The sequence below is a fragment of the Coenobita brevimanus genome, chromosome 16 (genome assembly GCF_032717465.1).
Source record: "Coenobita brevimanus isolate Jiangsu-jjx chromosome 16, ASM3271746v2, whole genome shotgun sequence".
NCBI lineage: Eukaryota > Metazoa > Arthropoda > Malacostraca > Decapoda > Coenobitidae > Coenobita > Coenobita brevimanus.
The window spans coordinates 16,399,271-16,412,922 of NC_136969.1; the positions used below are offsets into that span (position 1 = coordinate 16,399,271).

The 13,652-nt window shown below is 43.8% G+C and overlaps 1 non-coding gene across 1 annotated transcript; it reads left to right on the forward strand.

The window, feature by feature from the left end:
- Positions 1-10,727: 10,727 nt before the first annotated feature.
- Positions 10,728-10,846, forward strand: LOC145391082 (5S ribosomal RNA). Its single transcript, XR_013895773.1, has one exon. It is a non-coding gene; the product is annotated as a 5S ribosomal RNA (ribosomal RNA).
- Positions 10,847-13,652: the final 2,806 nt, after the last annotated feature.

Genomic DNA, 13,652 nt, shown 5'->3' on the forward strand with positions numbered 1-13,652 from the left:
TGGGGTTGTGAGGGAGGGGGAAGGTGGGGAGGAACCACTCCCAAGCACGTCTTATGCTCCCCAGTATTCCCCTACTTCATCCCCACAGCCCCCTAATGTTCCTCAAGGCCGTAAGGGTAAGGGAAAGGGAAAGGGTAAAGGCAGAGGGAAGAGGAGTGACAGTGGGGAAGCCCTCCGCACTCCTTCTCCCCCACCTCCCCAACCAAGATCTCCTCCCCACCCAGACGAAGGCGGTGATGGGGATGATGGGGACAAGGGATTTGTGGGGTGAAATTGGGAGGATGGGAGTGATTTTTCTCCCCTCATTCACCCCTTCACTGAGCAGGGGCGCTCTGGCTGCATTGCTCCAGGAATTCACCGTAATTCCACCACGTTGGATATTTCCCACCTGTTTTTTAGTGAGGCATTTGTGGAGCAGATTGTATACCAAACCAACCTGTTTGCAAGCACCCAGCGCCTTGAGAGTGAAAGATTGGGAACAAGGAGTAGGCATTCTATCATATATGATTACCCTCTCTCCCTTTCAGAAATGTTCTTATATTTTGCCCTGGTCCTTTTGATGGGTATTATACGAAAGAACAGAATTCCTGCTTACTGGACTAGGGACGCTGTTATGTTTACCCCAATATTTGGTCAAGTGATGAGCCGTAATCGGTTTCAACAAATTCTAAGTCGCCTCCATTTCTATGATGCTCATAATCCTGCAAATGCGAACAACACTGATAAAATGAGGCGAATTAGGTTGATCTTTGATCACCTGAGGCAAACCTTTCTTTCCTCATTCTATCCCTATAGAGACCTCATCATAGACAAGAGTCTCGTGTTGTGGAGAGGCAATATTTCATTTAGGCAGTATATACCCAGCAAAAGGCACCGTTTTGGGTTCAAGATCTTTGTTATGTGTGACTGTAGGACTGGATACGTGCAAGACATAGTCTTGTACACCGGTGCACAGACAGACATAATAGAAGATCGAAGTATTGGACTGTCGGGAGCAGTGGTAAAGACGATGATAGAAGACTACCTTCATCGTGGTCACGTCCTCTACCTGGACAATTGGTACACAATCCCTCTTCTCACTCGTTATCTTCACACACATGAAACTGGAGTCTGTGGAACCGTGAAGGTGAACCGGCGTCACATGGCCAAGGTAGGGCGGAAACTTGCAAGGAATGAGGTTGTCTTCTTCAAAGCCAACAACATCCTTACAACTGTGTGGAACCACAATAGAGAGGTAAACCTATTGTCAACGGTTCACCGCCCCTTGATGCACCGTACTGATTCAGTTGATTACCGTAGCGAGAACAGGCGTCATATTTGGAAACCTGAGTGTGTCATGGACTATAATATAAACATGCGCCTCATGGACCAGTCAGACTCCATGATATCGACGGTAGAGTGTGCCAGGACCACGATGAAGTGGTATAAGAAACTTCTTTCACTTGCTAGACATCACTGCTCTGAATTGCCACCACCTTCACGCCATGACAACAGGAATTCAGGAAACCTTTGAAGGGTTTGTGAGGGAGCTCACAAGAGAGATGTTTGCACGGTATGCTGTAGAAAGGCCCCAACATCGCACCCACACTGCCCCTATTGCACAAACTCCCCTGAGAATATCCGGCCGCCATTTCCCCACTCCTATCCCTCCCCAGCCAAACAGACCTAGGCCCCAACGCAGGTATCACGTGTGTAGCAATTCCCGGGTGAGACTCACGACACAGAGGAAGGACACCCGCTATGAGTGCGTGGAGTGTGACATGGGTCTCTGTATTCACCCATGGTTCAGCGAATATCACACATTGATGCAATTCTGATATGGTGTGAATGCGACAGGACGCTGAAACTATGAAGTAAATGCGACAGACAGACGCTCAGTGAAATTATCAGTCGTGTTGATCTCCAAATATTAGTATAAAGTGCATACGGGTATAACATAAGTGCAAAAATTGTAGGTAAGTGTATAAATATGCTGTAAGTGGAAACATACATAGCGAGGGTTTTATGATGCGATATTCTGTCGCTCAGTGCAAATAAATACGGCCCGTAATTATATAATTATTATTATTGGAAATGCTTACGGGTATACGTTCAAATTATTGTAAGTGCTGAAATATATTCTAAGTCAAATATTCATAGCGTGTGTATAGAGATGCGATATCCTGACGCTCAGTTGAATGAATAAGGCATGTAATAGTGAAAATAGAAGTCAACAAGTGGTAAAGTGTGTAATATATGTGAAGAATTAGTATATAAGTGTGTGAGTATTATGTTGGTCGAAACATTCATTGTGAGGGTATTTTCATGCGATATTCTCACGCTCACTTGAATAAATAATGCCAGTAAGTATGTACAGTGCAGTATAGGGGTGTAAACGTGTGTAATGTAAGTGGGAAAATATAATTTGAGTGAATAAATAAAGTAGAAGATGAAACACGAGTGTTTGAGATCGTGGTTGCTACGGGAATATGCGCTAGCATATCGCTAAATGCCCTCGTAATGAATGAAAATAATTGAAAACATTTACAGTGGTGGAGGAAAGATTCTATGTAAAGGGAAAAATAATAGGAAAGTGATAAAACAATTGGGTATGTTGAAATACGAGTCATAGCGAGTGCGCTTACTAAGCTGATGTGCGCTAGACTTATGCTGCATGTCATCATAATGAATGAAAACATCTGAAAACACTTACAAACAGTTGTAATTGGTAAAATGTCATTGAAACAGAAGTATACAAGTAGAAGAAATGATATGTTGACTGATACAAGAAACTTAGCATATAGCATGTTACGACTCGGACCTAACTCGCTATGCTCGCGCGATGGTACAATGCTTATTTTTCATATATATGTGTCCGAAATCCATTATATTGTTACTGTTATTGTTTATTAGTTCAAATTCAATAAATATAGAGGTGTTGTGTGTTGTTTCTCCCAGTATTCCTTACCACAGAAAACGTGATCGCCTGGCACGTCCATTACAGAATACGTTACCTGGCTCGGGGGACCTCACCTGTTCCGGCCACTTATAGACCACGGTAAGCCCTTTCTTGGTGATTTTTCTTCGTTTCTCAACCTAAGCGGAAGTTTGAGCCAAAAAAAAAAAAATTCCAAATAGGCTCGGGACTGGGGGATGTCGGAGGGGCCGAAAACCTCGGGACGTGACAGGATAAAGCTTCCACCAAAAACCAAGGATACCTTGTACGGTGGGTACCAAAAGGATCATTTCTCCTGTGAAGGAGATTGAGGAAGGCTTAATGCAACTCTGTAAACATTTGCAGGGAACAGTAACGCCTACTGAAGTTAAACAGAAGACTGAAAAAAAAAACCTCTAACCAACTGGAGGGCAAATCTAAGAGAGAGAAGGCTAAGTATGTGCCTAAAGAAGAGATAGGTACTTTCTTTAGCTCTGTAAAACTGAGGATAAAATATTAAAGACAAGGAATAGACAAGCTGATGAAATTAAGGGAGTAAAATCTTCCATGGTAAAGGACAGGAAAGTTTATGCAATTTGTGGTGAGCAACATTCCAGTGCATCTTGTCAACATTATCCTGATTATGCTTCTAAAGTAGGAAAGCTTCAGGAACTGGGATGTTGTATAAGCTGCATAAATTCCAAACACACTTCCGCGGACTGCAAGACTAAATGTTTTTTTTTTTTTTTCAAATGTAAAAAGAATCATCATCATAGTGCTTTATGCCCAAGGATGAAAAATGAGGTTCCTAAACCTGTAAGTGTCAATATGACAATTGCTAAGGGGAATACTCCAGTAGTAATGCCAGCTGCAGTTCCAATAGCAGATGTGAAGGTTGTGATTGAGTGTAGAAACCTATTAGCATGTACTCTTTTTGATACGGGTGGTCAGAAATCCTCCATTTCTGCAGACATTGTAAGGTTACCTGTTATTGGCTAGGTAAATCTAGCCATTACAGGATTCTTAACTGCTAAGGAAGCTCAGTCTTTGATTTAGTTAGACCAGTAATACAAACAGGCAGATAAAAATTCCGTATAACAGCAGCTGTACTGAATAATATGGAGACAAGTATATATATAAAAGGACTGAGGGAAACCTCTGATCATATACAAAGTTCAGGAATAAATGTGGAATCAGATACTGTGGGTCCCATAGAAATGATAATTGGTTCTGATTACTGTGGAAGATTCCTACATAGGACTTTCAAAAAGAATAACGTACAGTTGTTCAAGGGTCCAGGAGGTAACCTTATTATGGGCCAGTTGCCTTTTCCAAAACAAGTTAAAGGAGAGGCCAAACTAGTGGACTCAGTCATTGATGGTAGCAATAATAGGTGCAGAACTAGAACCTACTCAGATAAATGACTTGCTGGATGAAAATATTGAACCTGTATACAAATTATGGGACCTAGATGATGTAGGAATACACTCTGAGGAACCAATCCCTGAAGATAAAATAACTTTGGATTTGTATAACCAGTCAGTGGAATTTAAGGATGGACAGTATTGGCTAGGATTACCATGGAAACTAAACCATTCGGAGTTACCAGCAAATTATCAAGTAGGTAAGGCTCAGTTAAATTCTCTTCTAAGACAGTTGAGAGATAAACCAGAACATCCAACCATATATATTATAAAAGATCAGTTGAAGAATAAATTTATAGAAGAGGTAGAATTCCCTGTTAACCACAAGGAGAGACATTATTTACTACACCATGCTGTAAGCAAGGATTCAGTAACTACTCCCATAAGGATAGTTTTCAATTGCAGTAGTAAAGCGTCCAAGGGATCAGCTAGCTTGAACGATTGCTTTTATTCTGGACCTACACTAACAGAGAAGTTAGGGAATGTGTTACTAAGATTTAAAAACCTTATGCTTTATACAGCAGACATTGGTAAGACTTTTCTCAGATCAGGACTGAGAGAGGAGGATAGGAAATTTACAAAATTCCTCTGGCCTCAAGACCCTCAAAATGAGGATAGTCCATTGAAAATTTATTGTTTCTGATCGGTGCTCTTTGGCTCTTGTGCTAGTCCTTTCCTACTTTGGAACACTTTAAAACATCATTTTGAAAATGCCATATACCCAGAAATAGGGCAGGCTCTTTACATGGATAATATGCAACGTGTTGCTGATACAGAGTGGGAAGCCTTAACGGCTTATGAAGTAGCCAATTCCGAATGTGGGAAGGCAAATTAGCCGTTACAGAGCTGGAATACATATTCATCGCTTTTGAGGAATAAAATACAAGGCTCTCCAAATAGTGACATTCCCAAAACTCAAAATGTGTTGGGTCTTAACTGGGATACAAGAGCTGATGAACTGTTTGAAACCAATTAAGTTCTCTGATGTCACTCTCACCAAGAGGTCCTTGTTAAGTCAGGTCTCCATGTTATTTTACCCATTAGGTTTGGTCAGTCCTATAGTTATTAGGGGCAAATGTTTAGTGCAGGAGGCTTGGCGAGAAAAGGTAGACTGGGACTCTGAAATAGGTGAGACATATGTGGAACAATGGGAACAGATTAGAAAGGAGCTTGAAACCACATCAGGCATATGTATTCCCAGGAAAATAAACAGTAATGAGAAGTCGCACTTACACATTTTTCGGCTTTTCTTTTGACCTCAATTAATCCGCCACGACTCAGCAGATTTTTCACCATTGACCCCTCCCCCATCCCGGCAGATTTTCGAGAAAATTTTTTTTTTGGCCAAAACCTCCGCTTTTTATGAAAAACATCGAAAATTCAGAGAGAAGGTGGTCACCTGAGCTTAGAAATGCCCGGTACAGGTGACAATCCTCTCACTTGGTACCGTCTTCTATCGAGCCCGGCTCTAGAGAAGATGTTTTCTGTGGAAGGGGTAACTATTTCAAACCACTCAGAATAGGTAGATATTTATTTATTTGGTACGACTTTATATGTAGTACAAGAGCATATTGGTTTTCACACAGTAATATAGGCTATATAAGCATTGTTTCTCTCACCAAACACATCAACATACCCCATCTTCCTTGGTGACATTACCGGCTCATCCCTTCTGATTGTTTCTTCCTCTGGCGCCACGTAAACTTTGTCCTCATCACTGTCATCGATTGGGGAATCACTCTCGCCTTGAATTTCGTACCGTGGCGTGACATGTCTTTACTGTCCAGGTCACTGGTAACACGTGAGTTGCCAAGACAATGGCGTGCTGGGGGGAGGGAGGTCACGCAGGGTAAGGCATTGGTCCCACCTGGTCTTGGGTAGAGGAAGGTGTCCCGCATATATACAGTAATCACTCCAATGTCCGACGTAATAGAGCCATAGGTAGGTCCGGTTATTGGTCTTGTCCAGATGTTAGGCCCCAGCTTATGGACTTGTACTTATGGACCCTAACTCAGAGAAACACCTATACAACTCCTTCTGGATAGCACCTATTTAAGACCCAAATCTCACCAATAAGGCACATAAATGACTGAAATAAATGCAAAAGAAACATAAAATGAGGGTTTAGAAGTATGTTCATACATTAATAAACATTCTGGTACTTCAGCATCAGAGAAATTACCAATATGCCGGGAATCGAACCAGGAACTCTCAGGTGAGGGCCAGGCAGCATACCACTACACCACGACCAGGTAAAAGTTAACTCACGTTGTCACAATCTTGTAACCAACGTCCCTCCGCCCCCACTGTGGGCATCAAGAGGATGAGTTAACCCCCTGGCACTCGGGCAAGTAGATGCTTTTAATCTATCCCAAACACTTACGGCAAGTCAGAATGAAGAGAGAACCTGTATTTTTTTCACAGGAAAAATCATCAGAGAAATTACCAATATGCCGGGAATCGAACCAGGGACTCTCAGGTGAGGGCCAGGCAGCATACCACTACACCAAGACCAGGTAAAAGTTAACTCACGTTGTCACAATCTTGTAACCAACGTCCCTCCGCCCCCACTGTGGGCATCAAGAGGATGAGTTATCCTCTTGATGCCCACAGTTGGGGCGGAGGGACGTTGGTTACAAGATTGTGACAACGTGAGTTAACTTTTACCTGGTCGTGGTGTAGTGGTATGCTGCCTGGCCCTCACCTGAGAGTCCCTGGTTCGATTCCCGGCATATTGGTAATTTCTCTGATGATTTTTCCTGTGAAAAAAATACAGGTTCTCTCTTCATTCTGGTACTTATGGACCCTAACCTAGCCTAACTCAGAAAAACGCATTCCTACTGCACATGCATAGCTACTAACACCCTAGTCACACCAATAAAGGACATTAAAGAGTGAAATGAGGTAAGTATAGTATGGAAAAAAGTACAGTATGTAACATTCTGGCTACTTACAGCAAGTCCCTGGCCACCTCGATGAATAACCGCCTCCTCTCGGACTCTGACAGTAAGAACGATTTCCTGAAGCACTTGCAGTACACTGTTCCTGAAGTCTTGCACTGAACTTAGTCAATAACACACACAATTCCGTTCTCTTCACAGTGTGCACTTTTGTCTAAATAATGCTCCATTGTAACTTACTAAGTGTTGCACTTTAACTTTTCCCATTCTTATAATTTTCCAAAGCCAAAACAAACAAGTCTATTTACGTTAAATTTTTTTTCTATAGAGTCTTTTCTCTCACAACTTTAAATCCTTAACACAACACACTGTTTTTTTTCACTGCACAACACTCAAAATTCCCATGTGGTCTAGCGGAGAAGTTCTTGCTGTTTATTCACTGTCAGAGTCAGAGAGTATCACTGGCAGGCGACCTAGGGGTGCATCGCTGGGTCGTGGTAATGGCGTACCCACTGCAGAGGACTCTGAAGACAGTCGCAAACTCACGTCGAGCAGTGACTCCACTGTGGCTGATGTGCTGGGCTGTGGCTCGGAGCATGAGGGCCTGTCTTGGGGAGGCAACGGAGTGGAGCCAGGGCTGGGCACAGCGGGGGTCACGGGCCTGAAAATACTGTCGGTGGTTGATTGACGCAATAACCAACAATTCTGACGATTGATGATGCGCTGCCTGAAAGCACGCACTTCCTCCACGAGTCCCAAGGGCCCCATCTCCCTGTCGCAGTCCGGGTGTTCCAGGTAGTCTAGGAAGAACTCTAGATGTTCCCGGAGTGTGCTCAGCTTGGGGATGGCTGGAGTAGTTTCCTGCTGAGAGGAGTCCGCATCATCGTCACCTTCAGTGTTGGAATCTTCAAGTTCGGTACTGACACCTGCAACCGAAGACGTGATCTCGATATCAGACAATGTCTGATACCCAGGATCGCCCTCATCGTCATCCAACCACTCACGAACATCGTCCACATCTACATCGTTGCCATGCATACGTAGCCGTGCATGGAAGTCATCCACGTCAAAGCCTAGAAAATCGTACTCTACATCCATTCCGAGAAGCAGACGAGACCAACCATTTTCCAGAGTCTTCACAGGGACTTCCTTACATGCACTAGCCCAGTTGTACAGCGCAGACTTGATGTTGTAGCGGCGAAGGTTTTTCAAAGTCCGCTTGCCTCGTGTGTCCCGTCCCTCCCTGCGCTCGTCATCGTCCTTGAGAACAACCATCACCTCGTCCAGGAACTTCCGACGATATAGGCACTTTGTTGCCACGATCATTCCTTGGTCCATTGGTTGGATGAGAGCAGTAGTATTAGGTGGCAGAAACATGCACCTAATACGGCCATTTTCAGCAACCAAGTCCTTGTCGCACGGATGGGCAGGTGCATTGTCGAGTAGGAGGAGGGCCTTTACCTGGTTGCGCGGGATTCCCAGTGTCTTCGTCTGGTAATGGATGACCTCCTTGACGAAGTGACGGTGAAACTAGTCTTTGAAGATCACAGCTGTGAACCATGCCTTCAAAGAATGGTACCAGACGACAAGAAGGACATCTATCACCCCACGAAGGCACCAAGGCTGCTTTGCGCAGCCAACAACAATGGGCTTAAGCCAGTGCATGCCGTTAGCACTGGCACAACACAAAGCAGATATCCGTTCCTTGGAAAGCTTGCTTCTCCGTCTCCTCGGCTAGAGTGTTCGTTGGCAGCAAGCGATAGAATAGGCCAGTTTCTTCAGCGCTGTAAACTTGACCGAGAGTTAGGCCCTCCCTGTCGATCAAGCCCTTCACCTTGTGCCGAAACTCGTCAACTCCATCCTCGTTAGTGTCCAATGCTTCACCATGTGCTTTACGGTTGGTAAGGCCATGCAGCAACTTGAACGCAAAGAGCCAACCCTCGGATGCCTTGAAGTCTAGGGCGTCGTGAAGCCTGGCGAACTTCTTAGCAGCAGCCTTCAGCTCCGTTCCACGTACCATCACACCAGCAGCACGTTGTTGTCGATACGAAATCAACGTGGATTAGTCGATTTCTGCAAACTTGGGGGTAAACATAACCTTCCTTTCCACGTTGCGTTTGCTTCTCGACGAGAAGTCAGCCATGTACTGCATGAGTTTGTCTCGGGACCTCTTGATATCGAACAAAGTAGACCGGGCCAGGTTAAACTCGCGGAGAATGCGGGAAGAAGACCACCCTGCGTCTACTTTCTCCAATATCTCCCTCTTCTTCTCCAGAGTCAACAACACTCTCTTCCTTTTCTCAGGTGGCAGGGCCATCATCACACACACTAAGAGGAGGCCTGAGAGCAGCAGGAGGCCCTGCTGCAGGTAGGGCACCACCACAAAAGCGATCATGTGGGCAGCCATTACGACGAGCGTGCACTCGCGGCGAGAGACAGGCGGAAAGTGGGGACGATGCAGGGGCGCTCTATCGGATGTCGGAGGAATGATGCGCCAAAACAATGCTCTCCTGCGGTGCGCGCGGTAAGTTCAAATTACAGACGGGAAAAAAAATCGTTTTTTTTTGGGGGGGGGGTTCGGACCATTTTGGAAATGTTGGATCCCAGGACGATTATGTCTGGGTAGTGGGGATGTTCGGTTATTGGGCGTCCGGATATTGGAGTGATTACTGTATACCAAAACTCATGTGTGAAATTTGAAAAATGTGCAAATGACGGACCTCGCAATTGCAGCGCTTTTATAAAAGTCAACGGGAATCACAGTGACAAAACGTTCGGGAGCATATGTACGTCAACGGGATGGGGAGGGTTAAATGTATGATCGTGTTTCATTTTTGCAAATTGTTGTTAATTAATTAACTCTGCTCCCATCTTGCACAAGCTTTTCTTGATATTAATCATGACTGGTGGTTAAGGCAGTTATTTCATATTAAATCATAACAAAGCTCTTCTACAAGCTAGGAGAGGCAAAAACAAGAGCCTGGTTTCGCATTGCTAAGTTCCAGAGTGAATTATTAATTGTCAAGGGCAGGTCATTTTTTCGAGGCCAACAGTACTTGGTAATTAAGTATCTGTATGATTATTACTTTTTGAGTACTGTTTGAAGAAAAAAGTTTAAAAATTTCTTCTTTCCTGAAAATCGGTGACTTAAGCCAGAATAAAGTAACGTTTGAAACTTTAATTTCATAACTAAAAAACTGTTTACCCTCCTTTTGACAGAGTGGCGACATCGACCAACGATGTTAACTCCTAGCTGTGAAGATAAATCATTAATTAAATATCAACAAACTCACTCCTAGCTACTTATCAGTTATAATAATTAAAGTTTATAGCACTAAAGTACTGGTGGTTACTGTTTAGAAGGTTGTTATTCCTGCTTTATTAATTATTGTGAAAGTTTTTTCCTAGCTAGCTTGTGGATTTTTTCTTGCTTACTCATTTAACTAGATAAAACTGGTCACGACCAGCCTGTGCCCATATTCTTAATTTTGAAACGGCCATACCATGTTGAGTACACCGCTTCCCATCCGATCAGCGAAGTTAAGCAACGTTGGGTCTGGTTAGTACTTGGATGGGTGACCGCCTGGGAACACCAGATGCTGTTGGCATCCCTACGTGTCAAGTGGGGTTGGCGGAGGATTAGTGCCCCTCCCTGTAAAACAATTAACTCTAAGCCCTTAGCCACCCCGTTTGGGATACATGGCGTCTGGCAATGGATGGATGGATGGACCATTAGACTGCAAACAGCATAGTTTGTCGGTAAATTTTTTCAATATTTTTTTTTCTTGAGCTGCGGCTTCCCAATTCTGTATTCAGTATTTTTCTTTAGTCACTGTTTCTTTGAGTTAGCACCGTGGCTGCGACCCTGTTTATATAGAAGCTTAGTGATCCCCAAGAAATTAAACAGTATATCCTGCAGCAAGAGAGTAATGTCCGTGAGCAGCGTAGAATTCAGGGCGAACACAAGCATGTGAACATGAGCATGAACAGCACAAGGAAAGTGAGAGAGAATGCGAATCTGAACGTGAACATCATGAGTATGAATGTGCTGAACGTGAGGCACATAAGAGGCACGGGCATGAATCCTGAAACTCAAGCTAGACTCTCAGGCTTGAACATCATCAGGTCCCATATGCCCCTAGCTCTGTGCTCATTTCTCCAGCACCTGCCTTGACAACCCCGTGTCTCAAGTTCCCATCATACAAAAAAGATGAACTGTTAAAAGTCATACACGTAGCCACTAGGGGGCAGGGGGGGCAGTTTGCTCCCCCTGGGAAAATTTTGAGGAAATGCTGAAAGGTATGTTTGGCATAGTTCTTCTATGACAATACAGTTTTCCTGATTTTACCACTAGTATATTAAACAAGATTATCTATTTCCAAAAATATTTATGTGGGAACAATAATTTCCTTTGAAACCGAAAACTAAACTAAATATTATAAAACCATTGAGAAAAAGTGACCAGTTATAACTTAACAATATCCTTTATCACCGTAGCTTATGTGGTTAATATTAGAGCTCTAATGATGTTTTGCACTTGTATCCTGACGAGGTGTAAAAATGGCCTTGCTGTCCCCTCAGCCATATCCTCTCACCCTGTTGCCAGTTTATTTTCTATTTTATGTGAGGAAAGAGGAACCAAAGGGCACGAGCCCGCAATAACAGTTCCCTCCAAGAGAAAAACAAAATACAAGAGAGAGCCAAATTCATGATCCAATCATTTTGAGATGCCTGGACACACTGCTTATGAAAGACTGGAGATCATAGGCAGCAGAAATACAGACAGAGGGAGACATTTCCAGAGCTGACGTGTTGCCTAAATGAAGGACTGGGAGTAACGGTTAACTCTTGCATTAGAGAGTTGGACAGAAAAGGGATGAGAGTTTGCTGCTAGATGGGTGCTACGCGCCCCTCGTAGAGGTGGAGGAATGCATGCAGACAGTTCAGAGGAGCAGTGACCATTAAAGTAGCGATAGAAAAGAGATAAAGATGCAACAGTGCGGTGAAGAGACAGAGGTTGAAGGGAGTCAGTAAGAGGAGGAGAGTTATTGAGATGAAAAGCCTTTGACTCCACCCTATTGAGAAGAGCTGTATGGGGGGAGCCTCCTCACACATGAGAGTTGTACTCCACACAGGGGCGGATAAAACCCCTGTATAGAGTCAACAATTGTGCACGGGTAAAGAAAGAATGGAGTTGGCTTACCACACCTAATCTCTTGGAAGCAGATTTTACAAGAGATGTAATATGATCTTTCCGAGATAAGCTCAGAGTAAATGAAACCTCAGGCGTGTTCAAGGATGATGCAGGATTGATCTGAACATGTTAAAACATTAGTGGGTATACAGTACCTGTGGAAGATTTTGTCTGGTTAATAGTTGTAAGAACTGAGTCTTAGATGCATTAATAATAACGAGGTTATTTTTACCCCAGTCAGAGATACGAGCCAAGTCAGACATTAGGTGTGCCATAGCCTCATCCCTTGTTTGTTGAAGTAACTGCTGAGATGGGCATTGCGGGAACCGAGTGGAAAGGTGAAGACTGGAGTCATCAGCATATGAGTGGATAGGGTTAGATGTACAGCTTAGAAGGTCATTGATGAATAAAAGGAAGAGAGTTGGTGATAGGACAGAGCCCTGAGGAACACCACTCTTGATAGATCTAGAAGAAAAACGATGGCCGTCTACAACAGCGACTATAGAACGACCAGAAAGGAAGCTAGCAATGAAAGCACAGAGAGAAGGATAGAAACCGCAAGAGGGCAGTTTGGAAATTAAAGATTTATGCAGGACTCGATCGAAACCCTTTGAGATGTCAAGTGCAATGGCAAAGCTTTTGCCAAAGTCCCGAAAGGAGGATGACAAGCAGTCTGAAAGGTAGGTGAGAAGATCGCCAGTGGAGCGTCCCTGAAGGAACCTGTACTGACGATCAGAAAGAAGGTTGTGATAGGAAAAATGCCTTATAATTTTTATATTGAGAACTGACTCAAAAACTTTTGAAATACAGGACGTTAAAGCAAGTGGACGATAGTTAGTGGGTTGGGAATGGTCACCCTTCTTTGGGACTGGCTGAATGAGAGCAAACTTCCAGCAAGAAGGAAAGGTACAAGTTGACAGACAAAGGGGAAAGAGTTTGCCTAGGCAGGGTGTAAGCACAGAATCACAGTTATTGAGAACAACAGGAGGGACTCCATCAGGCCCATATGCCTTGTTAGTAATGAGGCCAGTGATGGCAGAAAATACATCAGCTGAAGAAATTTTAATGTCAGCCATGAGGAAGTCAGAGAGGGGAAGTGATGGAGGAACAGCACCAGAATTGTCTAAGGTGGAATTGGAGGAAAAAGTCTGTGCGAAGAGACCTGCTTTATCAGTAGAAGAAATAGCTACAGAACCATCAGAGTAGAAAGGAGGAGGGAA